This window comes from Electrona antarctica (assembly GCF_951216825.1).
Source record: "Electrona antarctica genome assembly, chromosome: 16".
Taxonomy (NCBI): Eukaryota; Metazoa; Chordata; class Actinopteri; order Myctophiformes; family Myctophidae; genus Electrona; species Electrona antarctica.
The window spans coordinates 33,693,165-33,716,430 of record NC_136797.1 but is presented as its reverse complement, the minus strand read 5'-3'; positions in this window follow the sequence as shown (position 1 = coordinate 33,716,430).

The window sequence follows — 23,266 nt, the reverse complement described above, 5'->3', positions numbered from 1 at the left end:
CAAAGGTCACGCCCGAGACCTTTGTATGGCATCAAGGCCCTTTAAGGCTATAATCGACAGGGAATAACCAAATTTTCTAAAACAAAGGATGTTTATCCATGTCTGAAGCACGGGGAATCCAATGGAATTGGTTTCAAGTCTCTACGACACTTCTAAATATTTTAGATATTTTTTTTAGACACGTTTTTCTTACCCCACAAACACAAATATATATTTTTATTTTCAAAAACTACTTACTCTGACTCACTTTCTCACGCTGGATTTAATGGAATTGGTCCCGTTGAACAAAAATGTTTTTTTCTTTTTCTAACCTCTATAAAGCCTCTAAGTCATCTTTTAGTATGTTGTATAGCTTGTCAGGACGAACAATTTGACATGTCTCTCATTTCCGCACGACACTCCTACACAAAGTTGATGTTTAACCTTCTAGGGGCTATAAAACCAAGGGGAAGTGACGTCAGAGGCCCATCTTCGGATATGTTGTAGAGCTAACCCAGACGAACACGTGGATATGTGTACGACACTTTTTTCCTGAGGGTGCCAGTTTGAGCGACATACATAGGGGGTATACTCCTTACAGGACCTTGAAAGACAACTTTTTGGAAGAAGCTTCTCCTAGGACAATCTTCGTGGGACCACACTTATATGTCCGTATTAAGCTCCTCAAGATGATCGTGTGGAGGGGTGTCACGTTTCTGTGCGACCTTCCTACGCGATGTTACAGGGTCTAGAAGTCTGGATTTTTTCCTAAAATCACTATAGGGTATTAAGGGTCGGTGTTTCGTGGTCAGGCCCTAATTTTTAAGTTATTTTTGGGAGAAAATACTTTGGAGCAAAATAACACCAATAACCCTAAGAAAACCCCAAAAAACACCACCGGAAGTAGCCAAAATCCTGGCGTTCCTAGTGTAATTCTCTTTGGACTTGTAGATCTGTTATTTCCTAGCTTCTTAGGGGCTTTATTTCAATGGGGAAATTGTATTAGGGGCCCATCTTTGGGAATGTTATAGAACTTTCCGAGACGAACATTTTAATATAAGTTTCAGCCCTCTGCGATATTCCTACAAGAAGATACAGTTTTAGCCAATTAGCAGCCAATTAAGGTACTTCCTGTTGTTGACTCGCAATATAACCTACATATTCGGATTCAGCGCCATTGATTTAGTGGGGGTAGAACAAGTCTTGGAAAAACATGACGTAAATTCATGACATTATGAATTTTTGAAACTTTCAAACAGTAATTTCACCCATTTCTAAGTCAGCTACACATTTAAAACCAGCACCATTAGATTTCCCTTACTTGAAATAGGGGGGGGGGAGTGTATTTATAGGAATCTTTAAAAAATTAGATTTTTGATCACCTGCAACGCGTTAAAATCCATTAAAAATCCAAAATTGGTCCGTTTGTTTTGAGCAGGACAAATTCTTCATCATCTCATCCAGCCGAATCCAATGAAGTTGGTCCTAGGTCTCTACGACACTTGGAACATTCCAAAGGTCACACGTTGACCTTTGGAGGCCGAAGGGACCTTTTAAGGCTATTTTCGGAAGGGAATAACCGATTTAAAAAAAACAAAGGGTGCTTATCCATGTCTGAACAATTCTGAATCCAATGGATTTGGTTTCAACTCTCTACGACACTTGTAAATATTTTACATCTTTTTTTAGACACGTTTTTCTTACCCCACAAACACAAATATATATTTTTATTTTCAAAAACTACTTACTCTGACTCACTTTCTCACGCTGGATTTAATGGAATTGGTCCCGTTGAACAAAAATGTTTTGTTCTTTTTCTAACCTCTATAAGGCCTCTAAGTCAAAAACCCGTGGTCATTAGGGCCATCTTTTAGTATGTTGTATAGCTTGTCAGGACGAACAATTTGACATGTCTCTCATTTCCGTACGACACTCCTACACAAATACACGATAGGTCCCCACGGACCTATCGTTCCCGAGCTATCGCGCATTGAAAACTAACCCTAACGCTAGCCAATTAAGAGAACCGTAAGTCCGTGTGCTGCGAAACACATATCAGCGTGTTCAGCTTGTCGTGTTGAGTCCGACATTTTTTCCAGATGTGTTTCGAGGGCAAGGGACCGATAGGAGGCGTTTACACTTCCTGACATCGTAGAGAGATAAGACCACCACCGTTGGAATCGGGTCGAAAAAGTAAGTGGGGATACATACCCCTTGATTATTTTAAAACATTGGAAATATATCGTTTCTGGGTGCATTTGTGACACTTTTACAAAACCTTGGTGCCATTTTGACCACTTTCCTGGGATCGGACAGTCTCGACATTATGATATCTGGATTCAGCGTCGAAAAGTAAGTCTAGATAAGTACATGTTCATTTTTATACTATGTGTTTCCCCTTCCGTCTGCTATTTCACCACTTTCTAGACGTCGCACAGCAACAGCAATATGTGCATTGGATGCAGCGTCAAAAATTGAGTCTACATAGGTACCTTGAGAACCCCAAAGACACCCCCAGGGGGCGACACGATTCCAACGAACCCACCCCCGTCCAAAATGGTAGAGAAATGAAAGAGTTACCATGTGGGGGTCCCTGGGGAGTCCCCAGGGGTCCCCGAACCTTGAGACCCCCAAAAACGCACCCAGGGGGGCGACACGATTCCAACGAACCCACCCCCGTCCAAAATGGTAGAGAAATGAAAGAGTTACCATGTGGGGGTCCCTGGGGGTCCCTAGGGGTCCCCGAACCTTGAGACCCCCCGCCCTTCCTCTATACACACGCGTGTGTGTGCGGCGTGCGCGCGTGCGTGTGTGTGCATACCCCGCGGACCCCCGCGGACCCCCGCGGACCCCCACCTGGGCACGAGACCACCGGGAGCGCGTCCGGGACGGCGGCCCGGTTCGAACGAGATTCCCCCCGTACGAAACGGCCCAGGGACGGCCGAGATACCCCGCGGACCCCCGCGGACCCCCACCTGGGCACAAGACCCCCGGGAGCGCGTCCGGGACGGCGGACTGAAGGGAACAAGGGAACGCCCCTTTTCTGTTGGCGGAATATCCTTTATAGCTATGGGCTATAAATGTCACTCTCCCATCATCATTTTCTGGCAATCAAGGCAGAAAAATCCCCCCAACAATTACCTTAATAATAATAATAAATGGTGTTTTAACCGGAAAGGTCCAGAGATCATGTGTACCAATTTTTGTGAGATTTGGACAAAATCTGTAGGAGGAGGAGCAAAAAGTGTGTTTTGGAGAAAATTCAAAATGGCGGAAAATCTATCATGACGCAAATGGGCGTGGCCTATATGAGGAGATGCGTCATGACTCAAGGAAATCAGGGAAAAAATAATTTTGATTTTACAACCTACGGTTCAAGAGTTATAAGCCAAAATGTAAAGTGGGCTGTTATAGCGCCACCATGAGGCCGACCGATAACATTATAAGTTGATTAATTTTAGTAATTATTATGAACCTACCCTCCAAGTTTTGTAACTATAGTGCTTACAGTCTCTGAGGAAAAAATACTTGAATGTGACAAAATGCGAAAAATCGCATTTTCCCATTCATGTCAATGGGGAAATTCTATTCACTAATAAATTCATATCAATTAAACTATACAACATTTCTCTTAAAAAAATACAAGCACATCCTTCCCGATGAAGCCGGTCAATTTGACATATGGGTCAAGTGTGTACAGTTAAAACTGTGGGAGGAGTAGCGTTTAAAAAAAAGGTTACTCCAGTAAAAAGAAAAAAAAGTGTTACAATTACAATAGTCTGGTTGCCCTTTAGGACAACCACACTAATAAAGTGTTACAATTACAATAGTCTGGTTGCCCTAATAATAATAATAATAATAATAATAATAATAATATTAATAACCTGAGTCTAGAGTAAACAAAAATGTTAATTTACACATTAAAAAATTATTAATTAAAAACAATGATCATTTCGGTTGGCAGTGCTTGGCAAAGTTGGCACAAAATAAATACATGAATGAATAAATTAATACATTAAAAATCATATAAAATCACTGATGGAAGATAAAATAAAATGCATTATAAACATAACACTTTAAATGTTATCAAAGTGCATTTAAATGCCAAAACCACCATAATATATGCTGAAATGAGCCCACGTTGTCATAGCAACCCTAACAGAAAGTCCATATTAGTGTGAGAATTATACCATACATAATGCCCATATGCAAGAAAATATGCTTGCTGATTGGAACCCATACTATGGCTTGATTTCTTGGGGATCGGGTGATCCAGCACCCAGCATAGATGTGCGTGTTAGTTGTGGCTATGTTTAGCCTCCTCTACCACTCCTACTGTAGGCCTTTGTTTTACTATATGGCTTAACGATTTTGTATCGCTGATACACCTTAGACTCTATCAGCGATGCAGGCTTAGAGGCTACGTTGCAACGGGCATAAGCCCGCGCGGCCCTCAACACTATACAGACAGTTCAGCACCACGGACAGTTCCTGATCACCACAGATAGACCGCTCATCATTAAAATTGGTTTTACGTGTTGCAATTAAAGTATTCCATTTGCCAAGGCCAATGAGTTTGGGGCGGTCATCCAATGTATTGGAAACAGGTGATAATCAAGTTTACGTCTATAAATTAGCGTCCCACCGGAAATTGTTCAACAAAACTTCAACATGGCAGAACCTATTGTAGAAGCATACATACAAATAGCGAACAGTCGCGGAGGGAAAGCCCTCATATTGGAGAACTTTCGGTACGTCCGAAATAAAACCAAACCAGACAAAATGTATTGGCGATGTGCCCACCGTGGGTGCGGTGTGTTCCTGCACACGCGGTGGCTGGATCTCGAGGCCGATGATCCAGCCATCGTCGTGCTGAGGCCTCCAGGGGACCATGCCCACCCGCCGGAGGATGACCTTGTGGCCACCACAGCTCTAATTGAGCAAATGCTTGAGCAGGTTTGTTAGTTCTTATGATTCTTGATGACTGTCTTTCATGAATTTGATGTATTACCATTATCATGTGTTTGCTCTTGCTTACTGTGAGTCGCTCTGGAGTAAGAGCGTCTGCTAAATGCCTAAATTGTAAATTGTAATTCTAAATTGCAGGTAGCTGCGGATCCCACCCTGCCCGTCAAGCGGGTCTATGACCACGTGGTGGCCCAAACTGCAGCAGCAGCACAGCACCACATCCCTCCCTTCCATGCCGTGAAGAGCAGGCTGGAGAGACGGCGGGCGGGCCTGATGCCTCCCATCCCGCAAAACCTGCAGGAGGTCGCCGTGGACGGCGAGTGGGCCCTGACCTGGGGGGGGGATGATTTTCTCACCAGGCACAACCTCCAGCACGGCTTTCTTGTGTTTGGGACGGATGAGAGCGTGTCCAAACTCGGCCAGTGTGACCAGGTTAGAATCCCTCTCCCACATAATTAATTTAAATAATGTAATATTATCAATGCTTGAAAAGGTGCTGGGGTCAAAATTTTAATATTTTTATATAATATTTTAATATAATATACTAACTTCTATCAGTAGGTCCATGAATAAAATTATCATTTTCTTTTAGATCTACGTGGACGGGACCTTCCGGACCTGCCCACGCCCGTACTATCAGTTCGTGACCATCCACGGACTATACCTGGGCAGGGTGGTCCCGTTCATTTTCACCCTGATGAGCGGCAAGACGGAGGACATGTACCGCGCTGTCCTCCGTCATGTTCAGAGGAGGGTCCAGCGGGTCACACAACAACAGTAAGTGTGTGTGTGTGTGTGCGTGAGTGTGAGTGTGTGTGTGTGTGTGTGTGTGTGTGTGTGTGTGTGTGTGTGTGTGTGTGTGTGTGTGTGTGTGTGTGTGTTACATGTGTGTGTGAATATGCTAATCTTTTCCCCCCTTCTTTCATATGTGCCCTGCGTCCATCCACCCCTCCATTCATACATCTACAAGATGGAGTCCAGTCACAGTCCTGATGGACTTTGAGATGGGCCTAATGAACGCCTTTCGAGCGGAGCTGCCAGAAACCCAGGTGACTGGTTGTTTCTTTCACCTCTGCCAGAGCCTATGGCGTAAGATCCAGGAACTTGGATTGGCAGGTGAGTGATGGTTTATTATACTCATGGTTTATTATATTTTTCTTTAATAAAAACATTATATTACTATTGATTGTTGAGTGCTCATGAAATTAGTAGTAGCTCGATTTTAGTAAGTTAACTTACTTCTTCACTCAACTTTTGCAGGTCCATACAGGGGTGACAGGCGCCTCAAACAGTGGCTGAGGAAGGTGATGGCCACAGGCTACCTCCCTGCCAATCACCTGAGGCGCGCCTTCCGCACGTTCTGCACCAGCAGAGAGACGCGCCATCTGCTCCGTCGCTACCCTACGTTACGTGACTTCATAAATTATATGGAAGCCACGTACGTAGGGGAGCATGCGTTGTTCCTGCCGAGGGTCTGGAGCGTGTATCTCCGCCGCGGCGACAACCGCAGCAACAACGCAGTGGAGGGTAACAACTTATTTTTTCTTTTTTACATTATTATTATTATTATTATTATTATTATTATTATTATTATTATTATTATTATTATGCTATTAATATTATTATTATATTTGTTCATTGTTTTTATTTATTTGATTGTTTTCTCATTCCAAATCTGTTGTAGGCCGATTTGCTTCAGCAAGTGAATGCAATGTCAATGGGCAATGTGCTATGTGTTCTGCATGTATCCTGTAGTTCTTAATTCTTATAAATATGATTGTTTCAGGTTGGCATCACAGATGGAACGCGCGGGTTGATAGGCGCCACCCTTCCATCTGGGTCTTCATCCGCCGCATGAAAGACGAACAGAGGATGGTGGAGACCTTGTGCGCCATCGCCGAACGCGGGTCTCCACCACCCCAGCAGCGGAGGAAATGGCGAAAGCTGGAAAGAAGGTTTGAGAGTTTCTTTACTAATTCATTAATAAACGGTTTTAAGCATGGGGTCCAGGGGAGCAGGTGGAGGCTTTGGCTTACATGTTAGCTTAATTGGTCATACGTTCACCTAACATTAATATAATAATAGTAGCCTACTAATGACTAATATTAATTATCTAATGATTTTCTCCCAACAGGATTCGGAGGCTCGTTCGCCAGTTCCGCCATGGACCACGAACCCTGGAGCAGTACTGGGATGCGGTGCAGCACTGCGTCCATAACTTCCTTTAGATCTTCTCTGGGTGAGTTATTTCCAAATTAATGTATATATTTAATTTGGAAATGTAGTCCATGCACGTTGCATTCCACAGTGTGCCCGTGGAGAAAAAAAAGAAAGTTGTTCTTTGCTTGTACATTTCGACACTATGATACTTTTGCACTTTGGGACTCAAATAATGTTTGATTACGTAAAGTTTGATTACACTAAACTTGATCTTGAACCCGTTATTCTGCATGTCTGTTATAGTCTGCCTGTTTTTGGACCTCTGCCATACCTATTATTCAATGCCTATAACGCCTTCTGTACTTCTGCCTGTTTGGACAGAACCGACTGCCTCCCCGGAACCCTGACCCACGCTATCCACTTCGACGACGTCTCTGCCTGGTCCCTTTGCCCCTGGTCGCCTCACCCCCCCCCCCCCCAAGCTTGTTAATAAACCGTCAAAACATGTTACCTGTCTGCCTGCTTTTGAGCTAGTCCAAGCTGTAAATTTGGTGTCTGACAAACTGTATTTCTTGAAGTGGTTCTGATGGTATTTAATGGTGTCCGCTATCATCAATGTGTACTGCACTGTACAGTCCATATACACTAATGTTGTCATTTTGATCATTATTACTGAATGTCTTAAGGTTTTCTTCAGATTGTGTAGAACTGATTTACTAATTATTATGACACTGTAGGCCTACTGTACATTATGAAATCCACTTATGTTGAGATTCCTCTCTGAGCAGCTTTTAACGAATTTTGCTTATTCATACAGTAGACTCTTCTCCCTCTATGAGGTTAAGGTTGTAAATTAACATGCTGGCAAAAAGAACAGATTTACAATCTATCGACACATAGGCCTACACTATGTAGGCCTACAGATTAGAATGTTAGCTTTTTTTTGTATGCGCCGCCGCGCAAAGTCATGCCGTATATATGCATTGCAGAATGCAGTACATTCACGTCTTGTGGTCTGGGACCTGGGTGGATATATAAGCGTTGTTCAAAAACCTTTGTATGGTTGTCGACAAGTCCTGCAAAGGAGCGATGCACTTCACTATTCTACCACAGTGGGCTATATGCAATAAGTCTCTCTCTAGTCATTTGGGTGTGAAAGATAGGCTGCGCATATTAGATTATACTCACAAGGAAGATAACATGAAAATATTGGATTAGTACTCACGGAAGATTGAAAATAACAACAATAACAAGAATAATAGGCATAATAACAACAACATATACTAATAATAATATAATACAAATAATAATAAGATGATGACGACAACGATGATGATGATGATGACAATGTTTATAATACAATATGTGACAAACAACAACAACATACTAATAATAATATAATACAAATAATAATAAGATGATGACGACAACGATGATGATGATGATGATGACAATGTTTATAATACAATATGTGACAAACATTACATTAATGCGTTTTAATATTCCCACTGGGCAACACGTGACTGCTTTATATTGAGGTTATGCAGCATGCGGGCTATAGCATATCTTATCGATCATTGAAGAAGACTCGCTGTCCGGCAATCATACTCTGTCATCAGTATAATAATAATAATAATAATAATAATAATAATAATAATAATAATAATAATAATAATAATAATAATAATAATAATAATAATAATAGAGATAGAGACTGTCTGTCAGACAGACATATCATGACATCTCGACCGTACACACACACACACACACACACACACACACACACACACACACACACACACACACACACAGGCTGTGCGTATCATTGCGCCCTTAATTATACCTGTGCATCGATTGGCGGTGTTGACATTTGGGGTCGGGGGGGTTGGGGTTGATTGATGTACGTATCGGAGGCGGGGGACGGGGTGATTGATGTACGTATCGGAGGCGGGGGGCGGGGTTCGGAATAGCGATGTGTTTAATCGTCGGAGTGGCGGGGTCTTAACCAAAGGGGAGAAACCCCGCCATTCCGATCAATGGAAGTCAATGGTCGGAATGGCGATGCGTCGGAATGCCGCTCTGTTCCCTCAATTAACAGATCCCTGATCGATCTAAAAACGAATCCACTATGCCCCAAGACATATAAGCATTAAAACGTTTCCTTTGACAAGTCAGAGAGTGATCTGTTCGTGCCCATTGAGCCATACAACGTCTGTTTACAACGATGCTAACACGCTAATTCGATTAGCATCCCTTCCTTTGTCAAAGACGTGCAAAATAAAAAATCTGTCAATGTATACACATTATGTTACACGTCTTTATCGGCGTTTCTGTGGTCGAGACAATGCATTGTACCGACCTGTCAGTTTCTGCTGCTGCTCGGGACTTCATGTATATGACGTAAACATTAAACAGGCAGAGAGACATATATGAATCCAGGCATTAATCTCGTCCAAAAATATATAAAACGTAAACGCCAAAATCGCGAGAGAGTCAGCTATTCATTACAAAATATTTCACAGACCTTGATGTGATTGTTCGCTGTGATAAAGTAACACAAAGGTGATGATGATGATGAGCAAGAAAAAATACAACGAGACGAGAGGATAAACATAACTCGAGAGAAGAAGAACAGAGGCATTTTTTGGCAGCGACATTCAGAACAGCGCCACAGCCAGCCCATCCACACCCACTCTGTGGCCAGACGTATATTACATCGGCAGTGAGATTAGGACAGCGCCACAGCCAGCCCATCCACACCCACTCTGTGGCCAGACATATATTACATCGGTACCGAAGTTTAGGACAGCGCCGCGGCCGCCGTCCGCACCCACGTTGCGGCCGGAAGCGGTACTGTGCCCGTAGTGGAATTTCACTACCATAGAGAATGAACGGGACCTCGTTTAGGGCCGTTGATCTGGAGATTGTGGGTTCAAACCCCACTCAAATGTTTACTTGCCAAAATCTGCCATTGACCCCTATTCTGAATTTCTCAAATTTAAAAGCACCATTTCAAAGATTCCTTTTCAGGCAAACATGTCCACCGTAAGATGAACCTAAATAGGTTTGAATGGGGTTTCTAGGTGTAAGTATGTAGGACTAGTAGCATGCCAAAGTTTGTGCTATTGCCATTGGGAATGCATTGGGCGTTTAACTTAAATAACTCAGAAACTACAAAACATTTCAAAGTAAAAAGTTCCAGCATGTGTCTCCACAGAAAGCTGAATTATAAAAAGTGTGAATGGAGTTTCTAGGTGAAAGTGATTTTGACGTGCCACTATCTGCCATTATAAATTTCTCAAATTTAAAGCACTATATTTCTAAAACTATGAAACATTTCAAAGATTCCTTTTCAGGCAAACATGTCCACCGTAAGATGAACCTAAATAGGTTTGAATGGGGATTCTAGGTGTAAGTATGTAGGACTAGTAGCATGCCAAAGCTATAATTTTTTTCGGACGGCATACTATAGCATGTCGTTTTTCGTGATTTTGGACTATAAAAAGATGAAAATCATGAAAAAACGACATACTATAGTTCATGGTTTCGGACGGCATACTATAGCATGTCGTTTTTCATGATTTTGGAGGATTTGAAAAAAAGATGAAAATCATGAAAAAATGACATACTATAGTCCATGGTTTGGGACGGCATAATATATTTTGTCATATTTTCATGATTTTGGGACACTATGTCAGAGCCAGGACTTGAACCTGCAGGCTCCTGAGTCCCAGGCAGGCTCTGTACCAAGTGAGCCACTGTGCATGCTGTTCTTAAAAGGCCGAATAGATAATGACATAAGAGCCAGAGACTTGTTTCCATTGTGGTTCATAAACATTCGAACGTCTAGAGATAAACAACAGCAAAAGAAACAATAGACAAATCTCCTGTTATTTTATTTTTTGTATTTTATTTTTGTATCAATGTTGTACTCAAAGGGAACAGCAGACTGTGTTGTTGCAGGTAACAAGTAGATCAGTGACTTAGCACACTGGCTGCATGATCTGGAGATTGTGGGTTCAAACCCCACTCAAATGTTTACTTGCCAAAATCTGCCATTGACCCCCATTCTGAATTTCTCAAATTTGAAAGCACTATATTTCTAAAACGATGAAACCTTTCAAAGATTCCTTTTCAGGCAAACATGTCCACCGTAAGATGAACCTAAATAGGTTTGAATGGGGTTTCTAGGTGTAAGTATGTAGGACTAGTAGCATGCCAAAGTTTGTGCTATTGCCATTGGGAATGCATTGGGCGTTTAACTTAAATAACTCAGAAACAACAAAACATTTCAAAGTAAAAAGTTCCAGCATGTGTCTCCAAAGAAAGCTGAATTATAAAAAGTGTGAATGGAGTTTCTAGGTGAAAGTGCTTTTTTGACGTGCCAATATCTGCCATTGAGCCCCATTGTAAATGTCTCAAATTTGAAAGCACTATATTTCTAAAACGATGAAACATTTCAAAGATTCCTTTTCAGGCAAACATGTCCACCGTAAGATGAACCTAAATAGGTTTGAATGGGGTTTCTAGGTGTAAGTATGTAGGACTAGTAGCATGCCAAAGTTTGTGCTATTGCCATTGGGAAGGCATTGGGCATTTAACTTAAATAACTCAGAAACTACAAAACATTTCAAAGTAAAAAGTTCCAGCATGTGTCTCCACAGTAAGCTGAATTATAAAATGTGTGAATGGAGTTTCTAGGTGAAAGTGATTTTGACGTGCCACTATCTGCCATTATACATTTCTCAAATTTAAAGCACTATATTTCTAAAACTATGAAACATTTCAAAGATTCCTTTTCAGGCAAACATGTCCACCGTAAGATGAACCTAAATAGGTTTGAATGGGGATTCTAGGTGTAAGTATGTAGGACTAGTAGCATGCCAAAGTTATAATTTTTTTCGGACGGCATACTATAGCATGTCGTTTTTCGTGATTTTGGACTATTTGATAAAAAGATTAAAATCATGAAAAAACGACATACTATAGTTCATGGTTTCGGACGGCATACTATAGCATGTCGTTTTTCATGATTTTGGAGGATTTGAAAAAAAGATGAAAATCATGAAAAAATGACATACTGTAGTCCATGGTTTGGGACGGCATAATATATTTTGTCATATTTTCATGATTTTGGGACACTATGTCAGAGCCAGGACTTGAACCTGCAGGCTCCTGAGTCCCAGGCAGGCTCTGTACCAAGTGAGCCACTGTGCATGCTGTTCTTAAAAGGCCGAATAGATAATGACAGAAGAGCCAGAGACTTGTTTCCATTGTGGTTCATAAACATTCGAACGTCTAGAGATAAACAACAGCAAAAGAAACAATAGACAAATCTCCTGTTATTTTATTTTTTGTATTTTATTTTTGTATCAATGTTGTACTCAAAGGGAACAGCAGACTGTGTTGTGGCAGGTAACAAGTAGATCAGTGACTTAGCACACTGGCTGCATGATCTGGAGATTGTGGGTTCAAACCCCACTCAAATGTTTACTTGCCAAAATCTGCCATTGACCCCCATTCTGAATTTCTCAAATTTGAAAGCACTATATTTCTAAAACGATGAAACCTTTCAAAGATTCCTTTTCAGGCAAACATGTCCACCGTAAGATGAACCTAAATAGGTTTGAATGGGGTTTCTAGGTGTAAGTATGTAGGACTAGTAGCATGCCAAAGTTTGTGCTATTGCCATTGGGAATGCATTGAGCGTTTAACTTAAATAACTCAGAAACTACAAAACATTTCAAAGTAAAAAGTTCCAGCATGTGTCTCCACAGAAAGCTGAATTATAAAAAGTGTGAATGGAGTTTCTAGGTGAAAGTGCTTTTTTGACGTGCCAATATCTGCCATTGAGCCCCATTGTAAATGTCTCAAATTTGAAAGCACTATATTTCTAAAACGATGAAACATTTCAAAGATTCCTTTTCAGGCAAACATGTCCACCGTAAGATGAACCTAAATAGGTTTGAATGGGGGTTTCTAGGTGTAAGTATGTAGGACTAGTAGCATGCCAAAGTTTGTGCTATTGCCATTGGGAATGCATTGGGCGTTTAACTTAAATAACTCAGAAACTACAAAACATTTCAAAGTAAAAAGTTCCAGCATGTGTCTCCACAGTAAGCTGAATTATAAAATGTGTGAATGGAGTTTCTAGGTGAAAGTGATTTTGACGTGCCACTATCTGCCATTATAAATTTCTCAAATTTAAAGCACTATATTTCTAAAACTATGAAACATTTCAAAGATTCCTTTTCAGGCAAACATGTCCACCGTAAGATGAACCTAAATAGGTTTGAATGGGGATTCTAGGTGTAAGTATGTAGGACTAGTAGCATGCCAAAGTTATAATTTTTTTTGGACGGCATACTATAGCATGTCGTTTTTCGTGATTTTGGACTATTTGAAAAAAAGACGGAAATCACTCGAGACAATGGACTATAGCCCATGGTCTCGGAGTGATTTTTGTCTTTTCTCAAATCCTTGTTTTTCATAATTTTTGACCATGGGCTGTAGCCCATCTCAGACGGCATACTATAAGCATGCCGTTTTTTATCATTTTTGAGGATTTGAAAAAAAGACGGAAATCACTCGAGACAATGGACTATAGCCCATGGTCTCGGAGTGATTTTCGTCTTTTTCTCAAATCCTCATTTACATCATTTTTGACCATGGGCTGTAGCCCATCTCAGACGGCATACTATAGCATGCCGTTTTTCATCATTTTTGAGGATTTGAAAAAAAGACGAAAATCACTCGAGACAATGGACTATAGCCCATGGTCTCGGAGTGATTTTTGTCTTTTTCTCAAATCCTCATTTACATCATTTTTGACCATGGGCTGTAGCCCATCTCAGACGGCATACTATAGCATGCTGTTTTTCATCATTTTGAGGATTTGAACACTTGAGACAATGGACTATAGCCCATGGTCTCAGAGTGATTTTTGTCTTTTTCTCAAATCCTTGTTTTTCATCATTTTTGACCATGGGCTGTAGCCCATCTCAGAAGGCATACTATAGCATGCCGTTTTTCATCATCAAGACTGGGGTGGGATTGCACCCTGGACCTTTATTTTTTGGTTTGAACTTGAGTGGGGTTTGAACTCACCATCTCCCGATCATGTGGCAGCGTCCTAACACACTGACCCACTGGGTCCAGACAATTCACACTGCTTTTTTGTTGGTTTTCTTCTTCTGAAATTGGTCTTGAAAGTAAAGAATTGAGTGGGGTTTGAACTCACCATCTCCCGATCATGTGGCAGCGTCCTAACACACTGAGCCACTGGGTCCAGACAATTCACACTGCTTTTGTTTGTTTAGTTCTCCTGAAATTGGTCTTGAAAGTAAAGACTTGAGTGGGGGACTATAGCCCATGGTCTCGGAGTGATTTTTGTCTTTTTTTCAAATCCTCATTTTTCATTTTTGACCATGGGCTGTAGCCCATCTCAGACGGCATACTATAGCATGCCGTTTTTCATCATTTTTGAGGATTTGAAAAAAAGACGGAAATCACTCGAGACAATGGACTATAGCCCATGGTCTCGGAGTGATTTTCGTCTTTTTCTCAAATCCTTGTTTTTCATCATTTTTGACCATGGTCTGTAGCCCATCTCAGACGGCATACTTTAGCATGCCGTTTTTCATCATTTTTGAGGATTTGAAAAAAAGACGAAAATCACTCTAGACAATGGACTATAGCCCATGGTCTCGGAGTGATTTTCGTCTTGTTCTCAAATCCTCATTTTCATCATTTTTGACCATGGGCTGTAGCCCATCTCAGACGGCATACTATAGCATGCCGTTTTTCATCATTTTTGAGGATTTGAAAAAAAGACGAAAATCACTCGAGACAATGGACTATAGCCCATGGTCTCGGAGGGATTTTCGTATTTTTCTCAAATCTTCATTTACATCATTTTTGACCATGGGATGTAGCTCATCTCAGACGGCATACTATAGCATGCCGTTTTTCATCATTTTTGAGGATTTGAAAAAAAGACGAAAATCACTCAAGACAATGGACTATAGCCCATGGTCTCGGAGTGATTTTCGTCTTTTTTTCAAATCCTCGTTTTTCATTTTTGACCATGGGCTGTAGCCCATCTCAGACGGCATACTATAGCATGCCGTTTTTCATCATTTTTGAGGATTTGAAAAACAGACGGAAATCACTCGAGACAATGGACTATAGCCCATGGTCTCGGAGTGATTTTCGTCTTTTCTCAAATCCTTGTTTTTCATAATTTTTGACCATGGGCTGTAGCCCATCTCAGACGGCATACTATAGCATGCCGTTTTTCATCATTTTTGAGGATTTGAACACTCGAGACAATGGACTATAGCCCATGGTCGGAGTGATTTTCGTCTTTTTTTCAAATCCTCGTTTTTCATTTTTGACCATGGGCTGTAGCCCATCTCAGACGGCATACTATAGCATGCCGTTTTTCATCATTTGAAAAAAAGACGGAAATCACTCGAGACAATAGCCCATGGTCTCAGAGTGATTTTCGTCATTTTCTCAAATCCTTGTTTTTCATGATTTTTGATCATGGGCTGTAGCCCATCTCAGACGGCATACTATAGCATGCTGTTTTTCATCATCAAGACTGGGGTGGGATTGCACCCTGGGTTTTTAACTTGAGTGGGGTTTGAACTCACCATCTCCTGATCATGTGGCAGCTTCCTAACACACTGAGCCACTGGGTCCAGACAAATCAAACTGCTTTTTTGTTGGTTTTTTTCTTCTGAAATCGGTCTTGAAAGTAAAGACTTGAGTCGGGTTTGAACTTACCATCTCCAGATCATGTGGCAGCATTTTAACACACTGTCCCACTGGGTCCAGACAATTCACACTGCTTTTTTGTTGGTTTTCTTCTTCTGAAATCGGTCTTGAAAGTAAAGACTTGAGTGGGGTTTGAACTCACCATCTCCCGATCATGTGGGAGCATTTTAACACACTGTCCCACTGGGTCCAGACAATTCACACTGCTTTTTTGTTGGTTTTCTTCTCCTGAAATCGGTCTTACTAATTAGCACACAATTTTCGCCCCACTCAGTCCGAAAACGTCAATTAAAAAGGTCCATCCCAGACCTGTAGTTTCAGCGAGTATGGCATCAAGGTATTTAATAACACCGTATCTATCTATCTATCTATCTATCTATCTATCTATCTATCTATCTATCTATCTATCTATCTATCTATCTATCTATCTATCTATCTATCTATCTATCTATCTATCTATCTATCTTTCTGTCTACTATCTGTCTGTCTGTCAGCCTGCCTAACTTATAGTATTTTATTTTGAAGTTGTAGAAAGACCAAGACCATGTGATGTAATCACGTGACCAAGGGAACAGACTTCTGTTTTTATTATTCAGAAACAAAAAATGGACTAATGGAGCAGTGCTGACTTTAGGGAATGAGACTGAATATTTAAAAAACAGGAAAACGAACCACAATTTGTTTGTTGGATTCAAACTGAACCAAGACATTTTCTTTGACCATTTTTGTGATTTTTCTATTAGTGTTTTCATAATTTTTCGATTCATAAGGAAACAAAAATAAAAATTTGCAAATTTCTGTTTGCTGGACTCAAACAGAATTATACTAAGCCACCACCATTGTTGTGATTTTTCAGTTAGCGTTTTCACATTTTTCAATTCTGAACAAAAAAAGGAAAAAATAGCAAATTTCTGTTTGCTGGATTAAATTGAACAAACATACTTATACTAAGGTCCCTTGAACAGTTTTTGTGATTTTTCGATTAACGTTTTCCCATTTTTCAATTCTGAACAAAAAAAGGAAAACAATAGCAAATATCGATTTGCTGGACTGAGTGGACTCAAACAGAATTATACTAAGGCACCAGGGGATCTTAGTATAATCTTATCTGACAGAAGGAATTGACTTTAAAGAAACACGTTTTTTCTGTTTTTTGATGTTTGTTTCTGAACAAATATCAAATATTGGTTCACTTTTCTAATATTCTAGCCCACAAAAGAAATCTGGACCATGCTTCAATTTTCGGACCGAACCTTGGTATTTTGGCATAACCTGATCAACTGTAGGAATTGAATAAAAAAAAAACATTTTTTTTCTGTTTTTTGACATTTGTTTCTGAACAAACATCAAATATTGGTTCATTTTTCCAATTTTCTAGCACATACAAAATATCAGGACAATGCTCCAATTTCTGATTGTATCGACCCGTTTGCCGGGATCTTAGTATAATCTGATCGACAATAGGAATTGAGTGGACCACAAGTGTTCTCTGTTTTCTGATGTTTATTTCAGAACAAACATCAACATAAAAAAAAATCAGTAAAATGTCATTCGTATTTTACCATTATTTGATTTTGAACTGACAATGGTAAGAGCTTTAAAAAAAATCTATTTCTTAAATTTCCACCCCAGTACAAAAAGCAAAAAATAGGCCCAATATTCAATTTTCTAGCCCACTAACAAATCATCATCATCATTGTCACTTAGGTCACATGGTCTTTAACTTCACAATAAAAGCTGTGGTCTAGTCAGCGGACAGGCAGGCAGACAGGCAGGCAGACAGGCACAGACAGACAGATGCTTAGAACATTGACATACAGTTGTATACCTCAATGCCATACACTAGGCTATAATAATAATAATAATAATAATAATAATAATAATAATAAAGATATATATATTTTTTCCAGATATTTTTTGCGGCTTTCGCCTTAATTATAAATGCACGTGCATGTGTGTGTGTGTGTGTGTGTGTGTGTGTGCGTGTGTGTGTGTGTGTGTGTGTGTGTGTGTGTGTGTGTGTGTGTGTGTGTGTGAGGCCTAATAAGGCCAAGTCCCCTAACCTGTGTAATTTCCAGCCTCTGCCTCAACCAATTGATTGCCATGGCAACCCCACACCTGCCAATTGATTACTTAACCAGTCCACTTCTCACAGTCAGTTTGCACTCTTCAGACACAGGCAGACAGACATATACAGAGATCTCCATGTGGCAAATGGGTGCTATGACAACGGGTATTGCCTACTACAGAGATCTCCATATACAGTATGGGCACAAAAGGGGCACAGACAGATAAAACAGGTGCTATGACAACGCATATTATTAGGTACCCAAGTTGCATCGTTCCCAAGTAGGCCGGTGGCCAGCGGGCACGTACAGGTCTAGTTTGAGGGGCGCTAATGTTTGTCTTTAATTTAATGTTTGTTTTGTAAACGCCATTGACAATGAAGGGAACATTTACGTCATAATGTGCCTCATTACGTCATATTGTCTCTTTATTGTTAATGGCGTTTAATGTTTGTGTTTGCACTGTTTTACGTCATCACCATTACATCACCTAATCAACATGAGTTAGACTTTAATATATTAGTGCCCCTCACTTTACACGGGTGTGATTTTTTAATAGAGGGATAGGTATAGCCAGTAGGCTGACAGGAAATGGGGAGAGATGGGGGGGGGGTGATCATGCAGTAAAGGCCGTCGGGATCGGGAGTCGAACCCGCGGCACACTGCCAGACTGGATTACCAGCCAATAATAATAATTACCAGTAAGACGCCCTGAGGGTGAGAAGGGCAAAGAGCTTCTATACTGCACAGTTAAAAAGCAGGAGTTCAACTATAAATCTATGGTGGTGTCTATGAGGTCAGGTTACTGGCCGGGTCCATATATGCAGATCTAGGTGATCCAGTCTTCTCCATGACACGTGCCATATATGGAGCGAGTTTGATGAGGTCAGATCAACATATGGAATGTCAGAACAGGTCAGGTCCATATATGGAGATCTAAGAAATAATGATTATTAGTGTGGTTGCTGTAGGAAACCAGACTATTGTTTTTTCCCATTTTTTTGTCACCTATACCCTAGACCTAGAGTAACCTCTTTTCTGTAAACTTTTATTTTGAGTTAGAAAATGTGATATCCGATTCCTTGCACCAAACAGCTGCATGGTCACTGGTGAGGGGGATACGGTACGTGTCATTCCCATATCTGCTGCCTAAGACTGGTCTAAGATACATATGAGCTTAGGGTCAATGAGTCAGGGTCAATTCTTCATATATTGACCCATGTCATTTTCGCCTTGTGTTATAAAATAAACTGAATGATAGCACCCAGAGTGTTGATTTAACTTGAGAGAGTATAAATGGAACCAAATTGATCCGTAAGGGTTCATTTGAAGAGTGCAAACTGGTTAAGTAATCAATTGGCAGGTGTGGGGTTGCCATGGCAATCAATTGGTTGAGGCAGAGGCTGGAAATTACACAGGTTAGGGGACTTGGCCTCATTAGGTCCACTGGCAGAGCATGACCAGAGCCTTTTGTGGTGTTTCTGGACAACGGTGCATGCCACTGACTCATGGATGGAGTTGACTGACTCATGGATGGAAGTTGGTGGGGCAAAGGGTTGTCGAGTTACGTACGTACGTACGCACGCACGCACGCACGCACGCACGCACGCACGCACGCACGCACACACACACACACACACACACACACATACACACACACACGTACACACGTGGTGCATTTATAGTTAGATAAGGCGAAAACCGCAAAAAAATCTGGAAAAAATAAATATATATATATATATATTTTATTATTATTATAGCCTAGTGTATGGCATTGAGGTATAAAACTGTATGTCAATGTTCTAAGCGTCTGTCTGTCTGTCTGTCTGTCTGTCTGTCTGTCTGTCTGTCTGTCTGTCTGTGCCTGTCTACCTGCCTGTCTGCCTGTCCGCTGACTAGACCACAGCTTTTATTGTGAAGTTGAAGACCATGTGACCTAAGTGACAATGATGATGATGATTTCTTTGTGGGCTAGAAAATTGAATATTGGGCCTATTTTTTGCTTTTTGTACTGGGTGAAAATTTAAGAAATAGATTTTTTTTTAAAAGCTCTTACCATTGTCAGTTCAAAATCAAATAATGGTAAAATACGAATGACATTATCCTGATTTTTTTTTGTGGGTTAGAAAATTGGGAAAATGACCCAATGTTTGATGTTTGTTCTGAAATAAACATCAGAAAACAGAGAACACTTGTGGTCCACTCAATTCCTATTGTCGATCAGATTATACTAAGATCCCGGCAAACGGGTCGATACAATCAGAAATTGGAGCATTGTCCTGATATTTTGTATGTGCTAGAAAATTGGAAAAATGAACCAATATTTGATGTTTGTTCAGAAACAAATGTAAAAAAACAGAAAAAATGTGTTTTTAAAAAATTCAATTCATACAGTTGATCAGGTTATGCCAAAATACCATGGTTCGGTCCGAAAATTGAAGCATGGTCCAGATTTCTTTTGTGGGCTAGAATATTAGAAAAGTGAACCAATATTTGATATTTGTTCAGAAACAAACGTCAAAAAACAGAAAAAACGTGTTTCTTTAAAGTCAATTCCTTCTGTCAGATAAGATTATACTAAGATCCCCTGACCATTTTTGTGATTTTTCGGTTAGCGTTATCCCATTTTTCAATTCTGAACAAAAAAAGGAAAAATTTGCAAATTTCGATTTGCTGGACTCAAACAGAATTATACTAAGGCACCACCATTTTTGTGATTTTTCAGTTACGTTTTCCCATTTTTCAATTCTGAACAAAAAAAGGAAAAACTAGCAAATTTCTGTTTGCTGGAATCAAATTAAACAAACAAAAATCACAAATATGTTTTTCATATGTTGGATTCATTTTCAAATAAGGCAATTATACTAAGGTCCCCTGACCGTATGGCACGTCAAAAAATCACTTTCACCTAGAAACTCCATTCACACTTTTTATTATTCAGCTTACTGTGGAGACACATGCTGGAACTTTTTACTTTGAAATGTTTTGTAGTTTCTGAGTTATTTAACTTAAACGCCCAATGCATTCTCAATGGCAATAGCACAAACTTTGGCATGATACTATAGTCCTACATACTTACACCTAGAAACCCCATTCAAACCTATTTAGGTTAATCTTATGGTGGATGTTTGCCTGAAAAGGAATCTTTGAAATTAGATTAGATTCAATATTAGATAATTTATTGTCACTGCACATAGTATACAAATACTTTGACAATGAAATTAATAGTGGCGTCTAGCCAGAGTGCAATACAGTAATGCAGTAATGGGAATAAATACACTTGTTGATGAATGTACAGAATGTACAGTATGTATAGTAGTATATAATAAATAGCAAATGCGTGTTTTTCCAGCCTAGAAATTCGAAAACGCGCAATTGCGCGTTTTTCCAGTCTGGAAATGCGAAAACGTGCAAAAGTTAATTATTTCTCCATAATGCTTACACATCCAGCCTTCATCAGTACATGTGTGGAATATGGAATTGGGGTATAATTCCCTTTAAAGAAGGAGCTGACAGTGTCCAGGTGACAATAAAATTACAGTGCAGAAGAAATCATTAAAAAACCTTAGTAAGCAGCTGCAAACAGAAATGTATTTTAGTTTTAATTGAGTGGAACGGAGAGATTTTTTGGAGGTTATTTTTTCTCCAGATATTGGTGCATAAAAACTGAATGCTGCTTCTCCACATTTAGCTGTGACTATAAACAAATGGAATATAAAACTATGTAATGAACTTCCCATTGCAATCAGAAATGCAGACTCACTCCCAATCTTATGCCGTAGTCTGAAAACCTACCTCTTCAGACTTCATCTTAGCCCATAGCACTTGCCGTAGCACTTGCACTAGCCCTGACGACCGTGGCATGGTATGCAAAGGCTAAAGTTATGTAACTTTAACTATAGATAGCATTTTATGTAGACATAGAACTCTATAGTTATGTATACTCATAGCTTTACTGTACCATGTTTCTACTGTTAGACAGATGCTATAGGTTCTTATGATTCTTGATGACTATATTTTTAATGTATTTGATGTATTACCATGTTTTTTGTAGTTACTGTAAATACCTCTGGATCAAGAGTGTCTACTAAATGCCTAAATTGTAAATTGTAAACCAACAGTAGTATTTTGAAATCACTTCTTTGTCAGACACTCAGACAAGGAGCAGCGTCCTGGAAACCAGACGAATCAGTGTGTGTGCGTGTGTGTGACGTTAATGACGTTTAGAAGATTTATTATAAAGAGTGCTGACCATATAAGGAGTTCCTCCCTGTCCCCAGTAAAACCCTAGTTTCGGTTTGGGCTTTGGGTGGCAAAGCCTTCATCCAATCAGGATGAGAGGGGCCTTCTTCCAATCATGATCGAGTGGGGCGGGCCTTGGTGCACGCTGTTGGTCTGTTGTACTTCCCCCACTGTAGAGCGTGTGCATGTGCACATCTTGTTACCGGGGCGGACCGTTTTTTTTCTCCAAATCACCCAAATCACTGAATGCTCCTTTAAATTAAATATTAATCAAATCTGCCTTACGTGTGTAACATTTTTATTTATGTTGTGGGGTAGGTGGTGTGGTTCTTGTTGGACTGTTTGAAATATGCCATGGACCGGTCCAGAGCTCAAAAAAGGTTGGGAACCATATAGATCTCTCTATCTTGATCCAGTTACCAGGCAGAGCTGCAAGTAAAGGCATGATTCAGGTAATAGTATTCTACATAACCCCTATACTGAAGCTTACTGTAGTGCATTAAACAGTTGTACAACCCACCAAATGTCCAGATCAGTTCAGCGTCCAGCTAAGCCCAGTTCAAGCACACAAGTGAGGGCACAGGGCAGCCAAGCATGTGGTGGCTGTAGCCAGTGTTCCTGGTCTGTTGGCTGACTCATCTCATTGTATGTGGTGGCTGTAGCCAGTGTTCCTGGTCTGTTGGCTGACTCATCTCATTGTATGTGGTGGCTGTAGCCAGTGTTCCTGGTCCGTTGGCTGACTCATCTCATTGTATGTGGTGGCTGTAGCCAGTGTTCCTGGTCTGTTGACTCATCTCATTGTATGCATCACCAACACTATCCACACTTCCTCATTAATAGTGGAGGTGGCTAGCTTCAATCAGTATATTGCAGGATCAGTATCCTGCATCATCCCTTTTACATATTTCTGCATGGGGTCTTTCTTGCAGAAGCTTTTAATGTTCACTAAAGCAGGATTATGTTAATTATCTTATAGCGGCTATAATATAGCCTGTGACCCCATACATAGTTATCATGAAATTAAGTTTCCCCTCATTATACTTTTTCTCATCAATCCAAACATGCAGATA